The 15199-nt window shown below is 41.2% G+C and overlaps 1 long non-coding RNA gene across 1 annotated transcript in view; it reads right to left on the minus strand.

Moving 5' to 3' along the window:
* The window catches only part of LOC113015621 (uncharacterized), a 111458-nt gene that overhangs the window by 79870 nt on the left and 16389 nt on the right, over positions 1-15199 (minus strand). Inside the window, exon 2 of the long non-coding RNA XR_003271139.1 lies at positions 5435-5559. This is a non-coding gene — a long non-coding RNA (uncharacterized LOC113015621). The remainder of the gene's footprint in view (positions 1-5434; positions 5560-15199) is intronic.

The following is a 15199-nucleotide window of genomic DNA, read 5'->3' on the forward strand; positions in this document are numbered from 1 at the left end:
TTCTGTATCCTGCCCAAGGTTCTTCAAGTTAAAACTCCTCCTGTGTGAGTTGCCTGACTAAGTTCAGCCACATGGGTCTGCCTTCCTGAGGTCCAACCCCTATGGAAGGAGCCATAAGGGTTGGCGGTGGTAGGATAACCAACCTTACTATTTATTTTCAAGAACAATAACACTTAAAAGTGTCTTATAAGTACTACGGTGTATTTTACCATAACAAATACTTCATACGATCAATAACAGACATAAAATGAATGAATGACTGAATGAATGAATGCCCTTTAAGACTATTTTAATTAAACATGAACAGTCACAGTTCAATATGAGCTTTAAGAATTGCACAGCAGCTGTTTTCTACTTGTGAGTCTCTGTGTACATAGCCTGGATGCAGCAGATTGAGGACAAAATGCACAATGAATCAATAAATAAATGAAAATGAATAATCAAGCGTCATTGATACAGGTTGGAGCCTGAGTGGGGTCATTATTTGTGGGCGGATGCAGGTGGGCGGGTGGACAGGATGGGTGGACTAAGAGGAGTTAAAAGTAGAGCGCTTTTGGAAGCACTCTGGATCTCCTGATGTTAAGGAGGTGCTCCCAGAGGTCCGACACAATGGTACCAGTCAACAACAGAAGCTGGCCTGCCTCTTTTTCATGTCTCTCTCTCTTTCTCACTCTCTCTTAGCCTCAGTGCCTCTTCTCAGTGCCACACAAAAAGCTTGTTGGGGGGATAGTAAGGTAGACGGGTCGAGAGAGCTGCATGGCATTTTAATGGTGGTGGAGAGAGTGAGAGAGGAGGGGAGGTGGTCGGGTTGGATGGGTTAGAAGCAGAGGATCGCCCCCCACTCACACGCACACCCCTACACACACACATAGCAGTATATGGGGCTTTTTATCTGAATGATTGCCCTCAATTAGATCCCTGATCAGAGTAGGTGAGAACAGACAGCTATCTGGAGAGGGGAGGGTTAGGGGTTCAAACCAGTAGAAGGCAAGAAGAGTGAGATGGGGCATCAATCAGTAAAGGGAGCTCTTCCTGCTCATGCTGAGGACCAAAAATGAAATGTGTTTGTGGTTTTCAGTTCATAGACACAGAATGAGTAAAGAAAGAAAGAAAGAAAGAAAAAAAACACAATCAATCTGTTTTTGAAAATACTCTTTTTGGACATTTCACTGCAGAGAAATACAGGACAGTTTGACCACAGGGACAGAAAAAAAAAGACTGAAACGTGCTTTGAGCTTAAAAGCCTTAACAACACATACAATGTTGAGAACAACCACCAGCTGCCACGATGGTGCCAAAACAAACCACTCTGTGTCCTATAAATTACTTTTGTGAAATATACATTTATTTTCCAATAACAACTGAACTGCATGCAAAATAATATTTTTCTTACCCACAATTCGACGCAAATTAAGCTACAAGCCACGTGACATAATACTGATAGGTAGGGCAATAGTTGTTGCTTTACAGCAAGAAGACGAATCTTCTCCCTGTGCATGCCTGTCTCCTCTGAGTACTCTGGTTTTCTCCTACAGCTTAAATACATGATTGTTGGGATAACAGTTGATTCTAAACTGGCATCTGTTATCCCTGTTATGGACTAGAAACATGTCCAATGTGCACCTCCAACCCCTGGGATGAGCCCCAGCCCCCCTTTAACCCTACATTAGATATATTAGTTATGGAAAAGGATGCATTATCAGAAATTACATGTATGTTTCCTTTAGTGTATGATCACCTGTACCAATAAATCACTGTGTTTTCATTAGTTTACAATGAATGTTTTATTCTGGATACAGAGAATGCCTTTTACATTTTAACCCATCTGAAGTGATTGCTACTACAAGTTCTCCTAAGTGTAGTATTCAGTTGGTTGTACTCTGTAACCTCAACGCTAGACGTGAATAAATCCTGCACGCTGGTCTTACAGTGCAACAAAATCTCCAGTAATTTGTAGTTCGCACCTCATCTCTGAGCAATTCCTACAACCTACCTATAAGTTGCATTAACTGACACTAAAATAACACATCTGAAAAACCAATTAAACTCCTGGCAGTTAGCTGGCATTGTGGGGAATAATGGTGTTGTGTTTTGACACTGAAAAAAAATAGGTATAGCAAAAAGAGATCATATCCCCCCGTCCTGCTACGCTGATTTTAAATTATGTTTGTAATGCGTCCCTGAACTTTAACGAGTTTGTCAAATTGCAAAGAAAAAAAAAACAAGAGTTCTGTCTATTTTCAATGTGGTGAGTTTGCAGGTTTCATTAGTTAAATTGCAGTTTTAAATGCTTTAATCAACGCAAGCAAAATGTAATTTCTTCACTAAATAAATAAATATATATATATATATATATATATATATATATATATATATATTTACTTATATTCATTATAATATATATGACTTTTTTACCATTCTGAGATTAAAGACGGAATATTTTTTGCCAGTGAATATATTTCCCTTTCTGTATAAATAGACATAAACTAGCAGTTTAAACATTATGAAAATGTTTTAAAGGAAAATAAGTTCATCGCATTGGTGACAAGCTCCGTCTTTTTCCCCCCCTCCATCTTTGTATGGACTTGTAGTACTTATAGGACTGATAAATCTATCAAATATAACAATAAAAACACCCATTACAGTTGGCTGCCTGTATGAAGGCTGCATGCTATCGCACAGAGCAGCACACTATCACATATACAGGATACAGAAGGTTCAACCATCCCCACTGCTGCCCACTAAATCCCAGTGTTTACTCTGTTTTGTTTTTAATCACAGCAAGCCTAAACTCTAGATGTAATTTTCCACTCTGCATACACCTAAACACAAACACAGACACATAGAAAGATACACATACACATTCACACACACACACGCACTAACACATACAGTACGGTAAACTCAGCTCCACAATTACCCCTCAATTAGAGATAATAACATGACCACTTCCTGACCAATCACCTGCAGTCTTGCTATGACTCACACAGTGTTGCTCTCATACAGACACACACACACACACACACACACACACACACACACACAGTCAGATGGCTTATAAAGTTAGTGGTGGCTGCAGAAATCATTGGTTATTTTGTCTGACCACTGAGCTTTGTGATTTTCTCTGTATCAGGCAGGTGGAGCAAAACCTTTCCCTCATTTTATGGAGACAAATGTTAGCGTTCTGTGGTTTCCTGTATGTGCTGACTGCTGTTGACACACACACATACACACACATGTGTGCGCATGCATGCACACACACACACAATACAGACAGATTTCCTGGCAAAACTGAAATAACCTTTCCTGTCTCCCTGTCTCTCTCATGGATGAGTGAGAGAACACAATCTTTTCCCACTCTATAGCTTCCACTGCCAAGACATCAAAACTTCCACAGTTAGAAAGAACAACTTTCCTCTGCCTACTGAGTATACCTGGAGGACAGAAATTGGTATTTAATAGCTGACCGTATTCCCACGGCAGCCATTTTCAACTTAAGTCACACTCAAGCAGGAAAAATCTGACCCAGATTTACAGCTGAAAGCCTTTTGCAGATTCATCTGTTATTAGATCAGCCATGAGGACAGCAAAAGTCAGCATTTCAGTGAAGAAAATAATCATTTTTCTTTCCATTTGTGATACCAGGGATATATTTTTTGTGATTTCTTCAAAAGTTTTTCCTATCTGTTTCTGTGTCAGTACAAAAAATGGATGACACCAAGTTGGGAATCTATAATAGCGGTGCCTTGAGAACAAGCCTAAGGTCCTGAAAGATTTGTTATTTGGAGTTTATTGCAGGCTCTGCTTGACTTTATTTAAACTGCAGTGTTCAAACTGTTTAAAAATAGGTTAAGCCAAAGTTCAATAAATGACAGCTCATGATAGTTGATATAGTAACTCAAGGCCTTTACACAGTTTTTCAGGAGCTCAGTTAAAACAGTGACCATGAGAACAAGTGATGGAAATACCTGACACAAGTACTAAATGTTGAACAAATACCTCTCAGCATTAAGCACCAACAAGTTAAACAACAGCTTAACAAGCAGGTTCTGACTGCCAATGGAACAAAAATATCCTTTTTGTGGACTTGCAGTATCCGCCCTCTCTGTGTACCATCAGGATTATCAGGGGCTTTAAAGGCCTCCAAACTATTTGTTTTTTCCCCTGTATCGCAGAGTTTATATATATATATATATATATATTAATTAATATCTATATTATTGCTAAAGCACTTTCTGGATGGATGCAAACTGCGTTTCATTACCTTGTACTTGTGGCATGTGCAATGACAATAAAGTTGAATTCTAATCAAAATTATATATAAATAATCTACATCATTTAAAACGATGTAAAAAAGCAAACAAAAAACGCACACACACACACACACACACACACCATCTAACAAGGACTCCTTTAGAGACCACTAGATTGATCAACAGTATATTTGATGTAGGCCACCAGGGATTTATGCTTATGATTTAATTATCTATTGCATCTATTGTAACTGGCCTTTTCATTTTTGTCAATTCCTCCTGTGCATTTCCAAATATTTTACACAGCAGTCTCTGAATATGAAAAAAACCCCAAAGAGTGGGAGGGGAAAACAAAGTTTTAGCATTTTATTTGTTTCTGTCATGGCTGGCACTGCATATAGAACACAAGGTAGCTAGCTAATGTATAATACACCAGTACAAGCACAAATGCCAGCAATGATGTCAGCCACTTACATAAGCCAATTTTTGGTATGTTAAAATACTGATTTTTCAGTAAAACAACAACATTTTCACTAAGCCGTGGTGTTAGTAATGTTACCCGTGAGTCCAATGAGGACACCATCCCTAATTTTAGTCCAAGTGTGCAGTTTTTACCATGTTCACATTTGCTAAGCGTGACCACATTGCACACATGCACACCAAAAGATTAAAAAGAGAGCCAACTTAAAGAGTGAGCTTTGGCAGTTTGGTAAAATACAACATAGCAGATTAAAAAGAAATTAACAAATAAAAATTTACTTATTTATAAAATATCTAAATGGGAGTAAATGTAATTTAAGCCAAGCGGGTTGTTACAGGCATTTAAAACAGATGCCAAATTGTAATTGACAGTAACATGAACATGAACCAAACAAAGCATCTTCAAACTACACTGTCAGTAGAAAAATGAATTTAACATTACTTACAGATAAAGTCTCTCCTGTACTGACTAGGAATTTAAATAATGACGGTTTATTTAAGGTTGAGATAACACCAGGTACAGCAGGCACATTATAAATAAGTGAATCTTAAAAGTGATGCTTCCATTGAAACAGGAACCATTAACTAGTTTTTGTGGTCCTAGGAACACTTGACTACACACAATAGGCTACAGTTTTAATACTAAGTGGTAGAGCAGTATAGGCAACCAAGTCAGGACAAAAGCTGAACACAGCCTGTACCTTGGAAGAATCCTCTCCACTGAATCATTTCTGTTTGCTGGGAGCCTGATCCACCTCTTCAGCACATCACAGCTCCACAGTTGTAGTTGATAGGTGCTTCCAATGCAAGCAGTTAGTTCGAATCTCTGTGAAACGTATAAGAAAAAAAAAATCCAAGATACACACAGTAAATATAAAAATAATGCATGGACACACACACACAACACTGCAAAATCAACCACATGTAAATGCTTGCATGTGACACACTGACACAAATCCTCAAAGAGCTCTCCCCTCATGTTCATAGGATCATTTAGACTCCAATACAAAACATTAGCGGATTGACACTATCACACCGGCTATCCGGCAGAGCCCTTTTCACACATAATTACTGGCTCTCATTTCCCCCGCCGAGGGAACAGGTGCAGGCGGAGAGGAAGAATTGCTTAGGCCCACTGTCTCCTTGGGCTTAGGGCCTTTTCCTGGCTCTGAGAGGCCTGTATTGACAACGACAGAGGGAGAACGTCAGCGCCAATAAATCACTGTGAACGTGTAAATGCCACTGCACTGCATTCCGCGAAAGAAGGGGAGGCCAAACGGCTACAAGTTCCTTTCTCTTTCTGTTTCTGTTGTTTTAAGACCTTCCCCCTCCTCCCACACACACACACATATATTATCCATGGCTGCCCCCCCCCCCCTCCCCTCATTCTCTGTTACTGCTCCCCAAAGCAGCTAATAGCATAATTTGAGGAAGAATGTTCCTGGAGTTTCCTGTGAATTCTGCCATTAGTCATCGGAATGACCTCTCTGTTCCTCTCCTTTTCCTTCCCTGTCACTAACATAGCACTGCTCTGAAGCAATAGCTGCCTGGGGAGGAGGGATGTAAATAGGAACCAGAGGTGAGCTTAGTTTAGCCTACGTATGTGTGTGAAAAGCATCTCTACTTACAGTACATATTGTGTTTTCTGTGTATGGGTATGAAAATCAGAGTATGTATGTCTATGTGTGTGGGGGGGGGGGGTCTGTGTGTGTGTGAGTGTGTTAACCCCCCCTCTGCAGGGTGGAGAGGCAGGGCCCCAGTACTTACCCCCTGACACTGAGCTGTTAACCGGGAAAAGTAGAAGAGATGTGTAGGGTGCACTGGGTGGAGGGTTTGTATGTGCATGCATGTGTGTGTGTTGAGTGCAAAAATAGAGTTGTGCAGCACACAGAAGGCAACCAAAAAAAAGTTTATGTCACCACCACCATGATAGCTGACATTACTTGTTTATGTTTCTTTCAGCTCTAATAACCAAAGCAATTATTTGCTTTCACAGTGCAGTTACTACTTTGGCTGCGTTTCTATATAAGATTTATTTGAACTGATTAGAAAACAAGACAGAGAATGGGGTTGTTATGCTGCGCAGTTACGAAAATTACATACATATAAACATCATTGTCTGGGATAAGTTGGCCTTTGCTGTGGTGAGTGTGCAATTAGTGTTGGGGGAGCGAAAGCAAGGACAGTATTCAAAAAGCAAACAGTCGCTGACAAATTTAACTCCAGATGATGCAACATTTGCTGGATTTGGAAACAGAACTGGGAATCTGAAACCAATTATTTACAAAAGGAGATTGGGAAAGACTGAGAGTTAGCTTCATAACAGATGTTTTTGTAACTTATGACTGACTCTGGATAGGATTATTATTAGCAGTTCTGCTCAGGTCTTTCCAACATAATCCTCAGTGGAAGATGTAATTGGCAGACCTTGTTCTATTATTCCAAAACATTTATGTTAAAACCATCAGATCGTCAATTATATTATGTTTCAGACTATAAGATATGGTGGATACAGGGAAAACATGGTGGCCTATATCGATAAAAGTACACAGAAGTCAGTAACGTCAATATATATCAGACATGCACTGTGGTGACACAGTTGTATATAACAGCAGACTCCTCTGTGGCCTTAAGCCTGGTTTTTACCTATCCGTACACTCGTTCCATCCTCCATCCCAACACCCTGAGCCTCTGCACCTCAATCCTCTATTGCGCCACCCCTCCCACATCAAAGACCATCAATCTCCCACAGTACAGGGGGAAAGGCAAATATTTAGAGAAGGACTGAGCCCCCATAAATCTGTAGTAGGAGAGAAAGAGAGAACATGATACACCCTGCTCCTCCAAATTTCTACCCCCACCACCATCGTCAGCGTCCCTTGGCAGTCCTACGTCTCTCTTCCTGTGGCCTCCTAGGAACTGGAGAGGAAGAGAAAAGGAGGTTTGTGGCAACACCAGTGAGGAAGACAACAGAGATTAAGAGATTAACAAAAAGAGAAAGAGAGAACACCCTCCCACACTCTGTAGAAACACACACTCCCCGACAGCCAAAGAAAAACACACTCTCATGCACAAAAAAGGGAGCTCACCACAGCACACATGGGCACAGTGGTTGGACTCCTCTTCTTGGCCTTTGATTTACTACTCTCTCAGTTCCACTTGAGTGAGACTCTAGAATATTAGCAAGTATTTATGTCCCTTTTTCATTTGAAAACAATATGGCTTTCAGCAATAAAGAAAGGAACGCTGCACTGATAGGTCAGGGTTGGGAGGTCACTAGGAAAGTAAATTGGGGGCAGATGAGATCCCGAACAAAGTGGAGCTAGCTAGAAAAATTCCCTGGGTAGAGTATGGGGGCTAGTCCTGAACAGCATAAAGGGAAGCTAGGCACGAGGACAAAGACAGCTATTAGTTTACTGTCTGAAAGATATGTGGATTTTTATATATAAAAATTAATTTTTACTGAAGAATCGAACAAAAATAAATAAAAATGTAAAGGAATTTGACACGTATTAAACATTAGAAGGTAGAGAAGCACACGTACAAATACACACATACACTTGGTCTGAAATACACAGTCACATCCACTTTAAAACTACATTTTTTCAGATCAATGCAGACAAAACCAAGCTGAAAAGCATTAATTATAATAATAACACTGCGCCAAATGTGTTTCTTTCATTAAGAGTCCAAATGAACACTTGCACCCACATTCAGGCATATACCCACACACACTTAGAGAAGTATTCCCGGCAGGCAGCTGTCAGAGAAGTACGAGGGATTTAAGGAGCTTTGCAATACCCCCACTGACTAAGCAAGAGCCTCAGGGGTGAAGGGTATTGATCCCTGTGCAGAATATGCATCCTGCTCTCCTGACAGACTAGTTGATTGACTTTTCAGCCCCACTGGGCAGCAACACAGGCAGATAGAGACACATAAATGCCTTAACATCACTGTGTTTGATATAGTAATACATTTACTTGTCACTGAGATAGAACACAAGTGCAAGGACATACATTATTTGTGGGTCAAATTACATTTGCACATAATGCTAGTGCATGCATGCAGTAGAATACAGTACGTGCATGTATTTTACACACACGCACATTAATGCCTTTACTGCAGTCACCACCACAGCTGCCATATTCATGAGAGGGATCTGCACTGAGCTGCATTATCATGGCCCAGCTTCTGCCTTTGTTCTGCCCTTTGTTGGCTTTTCTGCCCGCCTCTGCCTCTGTCAAATGTCACGTCTCTGCGGACTCTGTATTTTGAGCATCAATGTCAATAATTACACATACAACATTATGGAAGCCCGTAGACCCTCCTGCACAAGACACATTAATACATTTTTATGTGTGTGGTTTTGTGCTTTCTTTCTCCCTTTGTTCACCATATGCCTAAATATGAATTTAAACCGACCTTGCCGTACCTTGCTGTTTTTCATCTCATCTTCCCTGTTTTTGATCACATGCAGTCTGAATGCCAGATCTTCTTAAAATATGTCTAAAGGTACTGCACAACTCCTGTGAGAATCTATTTTTTGGCATCTGGCAAAACCTTTTGACAGCTGGATGACTGTTTGACATTTTTTAACTGCAACACAGAAACACTTATTTGACATTTTATTTAGTTTTGAAGAAATCAAGTTTGAGGCAGTTTATTTATGATTTCCCCTCGTTCACTGCCTTCTTTCCTTCCTATTCGTACTTCAAACACACATATGTAAGCACACATGCTAGATGTGCTTGGGGAAGGACAAAGGTTTGGGATGTGCTGGCAATGGGCACCTAATTGCTTCTTACTGATCCAAATAGTACATCAGAGGCAACAGCACTTCAGTGGACCTCCAATGAGATCCACTACGTTGGGCCTGTTCATTACCCTGCTGACCTCCCAGCTCGACCCCATATATGCACACATATTACACACACACCTCCACCCCTTCACCTACCCCAGCTCATTGTCTCTGGGGTTTAATTGGGGCGATGTTCTCCATTGTGAGCAGGCTCAATGGCTGTGGAGGGCTCCATTGTGGGGCTGAATGAGGGCAGGAGTGTTCATTAGGTGAGTCTCTGAATAAGGCCTTCTGGAGGTAGGGTACTGAGAGCAGGGGGCTGCCGGAGACCTCCGGGGTGGGTGAAACTGCATGCTCTTCTCCTTTCCTCTCGTCCCCTCACTTCTCTTCTTTCTTCTTCTCTCCTCTCCCTGCCGCTCTTCTCCTCTCTGTCCTCACTGCTCCCCTGCTCCTCTCCGGTTGTCTACTTTTCCTTCAACAGCCTGACGCTTGGCCCTGAAAGGCAGCGGCTGCGTTTGTTGGAAGGACAGTCTTTGTCTGTTCCAGGAGAGTGAATTGCAGGAAAAGAAGAGAGAGGGATCAAAGACGGACTACAGAAAAAGCAAGGACCACCTCCTCTGATAGAAGGAGAAAAAGAACCAATGAGTCCCGCACTACGAGAAATTTCATCATTCCTAAGTTTGCATTTGGACCTCGATGCTCAGTGGTGGTCCTTACCAAAATACTTTATGAAACAAAACTATGAAAGTAATAGTTCACTGATGCCTGTGGGGAATATTCTCTACACTTTCCAAGAGTCAGGAAGGTCAGGATATTGCTTCAGCTGCAGAGCAACACTTACTGGGCTTCTGTAGGTCACTTTAGGTTCAGATTGGTAAGCCACCCTGCAAAAAAACCCCCGTAAATGCTATATAAGCAGTTGGCTTCTGTTAAAGCTCAACTTTCTTCAAGAAAAGCGACAGTTAAGCGAAATAACTGTCTGTCTGGGTTTTGATTTAAATAAAGGCTAAATTCCCAAAAATTGATAGCCGTGCAAAATAAGCACTTATCACGGTAGCATTTCGAATAAATAAATATAAAAACTGAAGGAAGGGAAACAGGTGGGCATTTCTGCACACTGTCTCACTGCTGGAACTGGCAACATCCACACTGGGCTGGCACACAGCCACACTGCCGATCAAGAGACAGAACTGCATCGCAGATTACAGGGATTCTCTGCTCGGCTTTTTTTGTGACCGAGTTTGTTGAAAATTAATTAAAGCAACTGAAAATCCACTTAAAAGAGAAAATCGCAATCAGCTACATCTGATTGGCTTTAAAATGTTAAATTTACCATAGAAAAGTACACACCATTAACTTCATACGGCCACGAGGTTGAGATGGAAACCTTTTAATGTAGAAATCCAATGCCAGCCTTTCCTGTGACTGTTACTTTTCTCAGTCAGTCCAGATTGCTGCACTGAAACGTTTAAGCTGCCACGGAGCTGACAGCTTTTGGCAGACCACCGTCAGCCAGCCCTCAAACCACTGCCAGTGGCTGAGTGCTCTGTTGTGAGTGTGGCTTGCAGTCGCACAACGTCTGTGTGACAGACTTGACTTTCACACTGACCAGAGCCCCTTCACCCCTTCCCTGCCCAGCCGCTGATGTCATTATCCCTCTACCGCACACCCATGCATACACACAAACCCACGCATGGAACGTCTCTGGTCTTCCACTCTCCCTTAGCCACTACCTTCCGCTGTTTACATTTCTCTTACTACCCAAAAAACAATACCAGACATCTTGTTCAACACACACACACACACACACACACACACACACACACACACACACACACACATATAAACACAGGCTCAAACTCACGCTTAATGCTAATCTGACGTCATCTGAGTCGTGTGTAGAGTTACACTGGCGTATGTGTACACACAGAGCCAAGTCTCAGAACTGTGTTATTGCTGCCACACGCAAACATACTACCTCTGCTTAACAAGGGTGCGTTCAGGTTTCTGAAACAGGATGATTCATCTGTCTCTCAGTTCACTCTGCAGCTCCCCGACTTCAAACATACTTGCTTTCCTCTCGTCCTCTGACACTATTTATTTTTCTGTCTGAATAGCACACATGAGGCTCTGCATGGACAGTGTACCGTCTGCCTGCTGCCTGGACTGGCACGACTGTTGCAACACACCAGGTGTCGACTTGCAAACAGGAGTACAGACTCGATATTGCAGGTGCAAACACAAATCCCTTTACAGCGGGGCTTTGACTTATATGAAGTCACTTACAGGTGTTATGAACAGTGATCATGTATGACCAATGGCAAGCCTGAGGCATGCTGAGGGGGCGCCCTTTGGGTATAGGTCTGATTTCTGAATCCCAAATGACGGTCTCCTGTCCCTTCCTGTTTAGCCTGGGCGTCTGCCACACATAAACATTTTAGGGGCCTCCTCTGCTCCACAATATGTGGATGTATGAAAGTCAGGGGTAAGAGTCATGGTTTCAATCCCACAGGAAAGCCACCTCCAAGAGGGCCAGTGGAGAAACTGAGTTGAGAAGGGACAGAGTGTGACTCGGCGTGTTTGATTTGGCAAATATTTATGTCAAATGTCCTTCCTGACGCGACCCCACAAAGATTTATGTCTCCTCCAAGGATCAAACCAGAGATCTTTTTGCTTGTTAGGCACATGTGCAAACCCCTTCGCTGCAGAGCAGGGGTCGGCAACCTTTTTTATGATGAGTGCCATCTAAAATTTCCTCACAAGTCAATGTGCCATATGATTGCATTAGCAATAAATGTAATAATGCTCTATATGAACAGTTACACACTATATAGAACAACTTTACAGAATTACATTTGTTTACAGATGTTGGCAGCTATCAGCGAATAGTTATCAGCTATTTTGAAACAAAAAAAATACACTTTTTATCCATAACAGTAAATGAACTGTACAACATGCGAATGTTATTTATGGTCTCCTCACAACAATGAAAATAAACGCTGTTGTGACAATGATGCACACTGTCTTGTTGGTATATGTATGATTTCTATACATTTTACATCAGACAAAAACTTTGGTTGTAAGATTCAGATAATTATTTATTAAAAGCGAGACATTTTAAATAACAATAAAAAAGAAAAGTATTTCTTTGTGCCCCCCTTTCCCTGTTAATGCCCTACCTGCCCCCCTGGCAAAACTTTGCTAGACCCGCCCCTGCACAGTTACCAGCTGTCAGCTACATATAAAAGGATCCTGGTGTTACTTGTCTTGTTGGCAACTCTACTAACTAACCTTATGAATAAAATAAAGTTCACTATCAGTAACATCATAGTCCTACCCAGCTGAATATAAACTCCGTCATTTGTTTTGACATGTTTCAATTTATTTTAGTTTTCTTTTTAGTTATTTATTTTATCTTATCTCATTTTAATTTTCTTTACTTATGCTTTTAGCATGTACAGCACTTTGTGAACTCTGGTTTTATGTTAAAGTGCTTTATAAATAAAGGTGGTATGGTATGGTATGGTATGGTATGGTATGGTATGGTATGGTATGGTATGGTATGGTATGCTAGCTAGTACGCAGTACGAGTTATTGTAACTGACTGTAAAAAGTCAGCTAACTCCACCTAATCTTGGTTTATATCTGGCCCAGATAGACTGCAGGTCATAACTTCTTACTTGAAGTTCAGTTCACCGCCTCGGGTCTCTCCTCCTCCAGCCTCCCCTTTCCCTCATTCCCCTGCTGGCCTCTGTGGAAGCTCCGCCATAGCAACCACCAAACAACTGAGTTATTTTTACATTTTACACATCGGCCAGCATCTGGCCAATCCACCACCTTTCATTGTTTATACCGTTACAAAAAAACAAAACAACAAACAAAAAAACATCAGCCCATAAAAACGAAAAATCACAGATGACTAGTCTAGCTATGGTCGTGCCATCAGTTAACCCTTCCCATGCCAACTGTGGCATGCGTGCCCAGGGTTGCAGACTCCTGCTGTAGAGCCACACAGAATTACTGAGGCAATATTCCACACTTTTCTTTTTTTGTCAGCAATTCCTTTGAAAGAGCCCAAACAAGAAATGATTTGACTTTCTAATAAGATTGTGCAATTAATTGGAATTTATATTCAAGTACAATTATAGTTGTCGACAATTATGTAAACAAGAAAATGGAAATAAAGCAATTATTGTGCCACTTTCTTTTCTAAACCCAGCACATGCTTTTTCTTCATAGCGCAGGGCTTTTACACCTAAGAATTTAACCTAACTCTTGTGGTAGGTTTCATTCTATTAGAGCAAAAATGACAGAAAGAGGCTTTAGTCATCAAGGAAAGCACACACAGTTCACTGAGGATGAACAAACACAAGTGCAATTTTTGCTAACAAATGTTCAACAAATGCTGTTGTTTCAAAAGTGCAGTCGTTGTGTTAAATAATTGCGATTTTTTTTGTACCTAAAGCCTTGCAATGTGTAATTAATTCTGCTGTGCCGTAGACCTCCGCTCTTGTCCTCACCCCAGCAGATGGCTGTCCTTCCCTGAACCTGGTTCTGCCGGAGGTTTCTTCCTGTTAGAAGGGAGTTCTTCCTTCCCACTGTTGCAAAGTGCTCTCTTGCAGGGGATCATTTGAATGTTGGTGTTTTCTTTGAAGTATTTTAGGGTCTTTAATTTACATATAAAGCACCTCGAGGTGATTGTTGTTATGATTTGGTGCTATATAAATAAAATGAAATTGAATTGAAGTTGGCTAACAATGATAAAATGAGACAAGTTGCAATAGGTGACATGTTCATCGTGACACACATGGACACCATCCTTCTGATGTAAATCCGCAGAAGCCAACAAGTGCACAGTTGTATCCTGTTTTGCAAACTTCTTGCAGACCATTTATATAAAGTTCACTAAAGGAACAATAGATTTACAGGCTGATCAGCAATTTGTTGGTACATGGCCTTCATTGTATTCATGTAGCTCCTTTTAAACTTTAGCAAAGTACTACAAAGAGTTTTGAAAGGTGTATCTCATTTACATATTTCCTCATGGACCAATTGCGGCAGAGCGGCCACGCATACCCAAGGACACTTCTTGGCTTTACAATGCATAAAATCTTACTGACAGGTCTTCTTCTGCCCACCTTGTGTTGACATTTTGCAGGCACTGTGTAACCTGCGCACTTATCACTGTGTACATAGCAACAACTCACAAGCTACAAACAGAAGTCCACTCCATAGGGCGCAAGTTAGCTTTGGATTTAATTATATGTAACAAAAAGGTCACTAGCATAAGTACACATAGTTGTTCTGCTTTGCTCTCTGCTTTTAGGTTGTTTAATTTTGAGCTGTGTATGAAGCAATCAACATGCAATTGTGTGGCTCGCAGAGACCGTATGTTACTTTGTTAAAAGCATCAATTAAATAAACTACAATCACTGGATCAATCACTACAGATGTTTACAACACAGAGCCCACTTAAACAAGGTATGTGCACGTGCGCGCGTGGATGCGTGCAGCACAGATGCAGTTTGAAAGATGAACAGGAAGAACAACTTCCCTGTCCTGTTACTCTGCCATTCTGACTGCTCTGATCACAGGGGACGGATTTGGTCAGAGATAATGAATTCAAGAACACAAACGCAGTGTTGCCGCACCCAACTCCTTCTCATCT

Source organism: Astatotilapia calliptera, chromosome 23 (genome assembly GCF_900246225.1).
Source record: "Astatotilapia calliptera chromosome 23, fAstCal1.2, whole genome shotgun sequence".
Lineage (NCBI taxonomy): Eukaryota > Metazoa > Chordata > Actinopteri > Cichliformes > Cichlidae > Astatotilapia > Astatotilapia calliptera.